Below are 4,279 nucleotides of genomic sequence, written 5' to 3' on the forward strand. Positions count from 1 at the left end.
AGTACATAGAGGACCCAAATGGGGATCTCATTGGTCTATATTTCATACGTGGTGGTTGGCACCCCAATTCTACCAAAAAATGTCCAACTTGGCCTCTTGCCCCTAAATCCACCTAAATTACCCAAACACCATTGAAACCCTAAATTTTGTCAAATCCTCAAATTCATCCAAAATACCCAAACTTATTCAAAAACCATCTCAAACCCTTTGAAAATACCCAAATTGCCTAAATCCACCCAAAAATTCTAAAATTACCAAAACACCCCCAAATTAAATGACCAAAATACCCCAAATTTGCCAAAATTACAAAAATACCCTTGGCACCCTAAACTTTCCTAAAACCTCCAAAATCACTTTAAATGTCTCCAAAACAAATTTGGACCCCTCAATTGTTCCCAATTTGGCCAATTTGACCATTTTGACCAAAACCCCCAAATTGTCTTTAAAGGTCCAATTTCTAAAATTTACCTCAAATGTCTAGCAATTTGGCCCCAATTCCCCTCAATTTCAATTCTAAACTCAAATTTATCTTTCATTTGATCAATCCAAACCAAATCCAAGCCTAATTGACCCATGTTTTGAGCTCAATTTTTATCTAAATCAAACCCCCCATTTTAGCCTTATGACCTAATCTCACATTATTGAACCTTATAGCCTACTAAATTTGCTCTATTTTGAATCCTAAACTTTTCATAACACTCCTACACATCGCCTTTTTGAAGCCTCAATTTCATTTAATTTTAACCCAAATTCAAAATCCCCAAATTTGCCCCAAATTGGCTGTCTCCAAATTCCACCAAATTAAATGCCCTAACCCTAAAATTGACACCTAATTTATGTTAGAAACTCTTCATGATATTCCTATAGACCATTTTGAACTATAAATTTGGGCTTAGTCCAACCTTAGCCCAACCTAGACCCAAGTCTAGTCCAACATGCACAAATTGACCAAAATCCCAAAATCTTTCAAATTGAGCTTACAATTGAACTTAAAATTACTTCAATCCTTCACCAAAAATCTTCATAAAAATCATTTACCCCATTTTTATCAATCAATTGAACTCAATGTCTTTGCTAGCCTAACCCAAACCCAACTTCTAGCCATTTGATCCAAATTGAACCCCTTCACTAAAAATTGGCTTAGCCATACCTAAGCCACCAAATTGATTACACCACAGCCACCAAGTACACCCTTTGGACCAGGCTAAACCAACATAAACCAGTAAAGGTGAGCTATGGACCAATGTTCCCTTGATTTAAGGGATTTCTCCCCATACTTAGCTCTTGGCTTAAACTCAAATATCTTCTTCATCATCACTTAACCTTAGGAGTTAACCATCATTAGCAGCTCCCTGACTTCCTTGAGCCAAGAAGTTACCAAACTCTTGCCAGCCACCACCTTAACCACTGGAAACAGCCACCCCAAGGAGCCCCAAATGGCCAAAACCCAAAATTAAACCTCCCTAACTTGGCTCATTCCCATTGGCCATTGAAGCCTTTCTTCCCTTCACCTCAGCAAGCTTTAACACCCAACTCCAAGCCCTGAGCTCCACCAGGTAGCCATGGCTTTAAATGGACCTCTCCACGGCCAAGGAAGAGAGTGCTTGGAAACTTAAGGAAACTCTGCCAAAATCTCACAAGAGCTTCTCCAAACCATCCCAAGTGCAATCCCCTTGCTCTTAGCCATTGATAGCCACCCCTTACAGCTAATTTCTCCAATGGAATTTGCCCTAAAACCAGGACAGATCTCTCCACTCCACCACAGTGCACCAAACTTCAATTAATTGTACACACACCATTCTCACAGTGAAAGAAGTTGATTCCCCACAAAAGCCCCCTCTGAAACAGCCTCTAACCTAGCTTTAGGTCCTATTTGGGGCAGCTTAAATGTGTGGCGGCTTTTTTAAAAATGTCGCCCTAGTGTTTGGATATTGCGTTTTATAGGGGTTTTTTGAAACAGCATTTTTATATTATATTACACGCGGATCGCGGGTATATCCCCGCGATCCGCATTTGGGCTCCATTTTTTATTTCGCTACCCTCCTAAGCCCGCAGCCGACCTTCCTTTGAACATTCGGCGTCGATCCCACCTCCGTCACTCCGCAGGTAAAAAAACTCATTTTCCTCGCTCGACTCCTCCCTCCTTTCCCCCATTTCACCTAGAGATCTAAGATTTTGGCAAGAGATTTCACTCGATCCATCTTTTTGAAAGTTTTTGGTGGCTAAAACCTAGATCTGGTGTGAATATGCAAGTAGCGTCTGTAAAAATATAGATCCACTATTTTGTGATATGTTTGAAGCATCTAGAGGGTTTTCTTCTCCATTCCCCATCCCTACCTTTCTTCAAACAGTGTTTATTCATATGAACCGAAATTTTTTTTTTGTGTGTTTTGTTCGTATGGTCTCCATGCTATTCAATGTTATTGATTATTTTAGGGTATTTGTTGAGGCTAGAAGATATTAATGCAATGCTCTGTTCCTACGATTTGATTCTCTTAGGTTGATTTGGTATTTAAGTTACTTTATATTTTATTTTTTATGAGGATATATGATGAACTATTATCTATGAATATGTAGAAGATATGGGGTAGGGTAAATATGATCGTGTTTATGTGAAGAATATTGAATGTGCTTTGCAATAGCAATGATGTTCAACAAAGTCAAATGGCATAGTGCAAATGACAATTGAAATTGGATTGCCTACTATTTCTAAAATGGAGTGTATTGCATTTATTGAACAAAAAATGGAGCTTTTGTTGTCGGCTCGTTGTCGGCTCATTTGTGCAAAATAAATGGCAAAATGTATGTGGTTAGTGGGATCAGTTTCAATGTTTTTTTCACTAATAATGAGGTTAGTGGTGCAGTAATTGAAGCATAATTTTGAAGAAACTTGTTGTAGTACACTGTGAACTCCAAGAAACATCTTAATCATTTTTATTTGCTTTGATTTCTGTGGGACCAGCTTCTATGTTTTTTTCTAAAATCATGAATGTTCATTTTTTTGTATGAAAAAGCTTTTGGTGGGAGTGGTACATATCTTTGGTATTCTTTGAGCCATGTTTTCTGACTTTCTTCAACATGTCACATAATTTCTTAGAAGTTGTCAGTTCTATTTTTGGGACCATGCTATTTTTATTAGGAAGATTTACATAAACTTTGATTTTTACATATATGTCATCTTATCTATGCATTAGAAGGTGTAGTTTACTTTTTTTAAAGTAAATATAGTTATAGTTTTTATGTGATTTGAAAGATTTGGATGGTTTAAATGTAAAAAATAAGGTTTTGGTATTAGATATGTAAATATATAATAATTTTGTGGTAGGTATGTTATTGCCCTTTTTTATTATTCATCTTGTTTATGGTGTAGACGAGTTAAGCCGAGCTTATTATTTAAACAAGTGGGCTTGATTGGGACGAGATCATTATGATAGAATTGGTTAAAGAAACAATTTTGTTGTGTCGATGTTTGTTCACAACTGAATGGGTAAAAAAGCTTGCTTTATTGTTATTTCTTGCATATGTGGTTTTGTAAGAATGAAAGTTTGGGCGATAATTATTTTAGAGCTCTCACGTTCTGTTTATGCAAATAGTTTGCACTGGTTCAATGAATATTCTATTATCGAGATGGTGATAAGCTTGTTTACTTCAATGAAGGTGTTACTATTTATGCAACTCAACATTTTTTGCTTCGATGAGACCCCTGTCTTTACTTGTACGAAAGAAAATTGGCTATCACGAAATCTTTACTTGTACGAAAGAAAATTGGCTATCTTATTATGGTAGATCCAATACATTGTTATTGAAGCAAGTTTTTCCAAGTAGGTTTTTTAGCAAGCAATGATGATGCCATTTGGGTTGTTGGTTTAGAATTTGAAAGTTGGGTGAAGAAAATATGCTTTATGGTCCTTTGGGTTGTCTCTGCTAGCATTGGTTTAGAGTTTCTAATATGCTCTATGTGTTCCAAATTTCAATTGGTTATTACTCAAATACGGTGGTACTATAATAATAGAGAAAAATAAAAAGAAAAGGTTTCATAAATGATGGTTATATGAAAAGCACATTTATGTTTCACCCATAGATCAATATATATTTTAATTCATTATCTTTTTTTAATTTTGTTTTACATATGCATATTCCATATCTTAAGTGTCTCATTTTCAGTCATAATGTCATATACCCATCCGTTGATATGACAATAAAAGATGAGTAAATCTAAAGACTCTGGTTCATAGGCTATGTGGGATAGAGAGGCTACTAATATTTTTTGTGATCTATG

The sequence above is a fragment of the Phalaenopsis equestris genome, unplaced genomic scaffold, assembly GCF_001263595.1.
Source record: "Phalaenopsis equestris unplaced genomic scaffold, ASM126359v1 Scaffold231919, whole genome shotgun sequence".
In the NCBI taxonomy this organism is placed as follows: domain Eukaryota; kingdom Viridiplantae; phylum Streptophyta; class Magnoliopsida; order Asparagales; family Orchidaceae; genus Phalaenopsis; species Phalaenopsis equestris.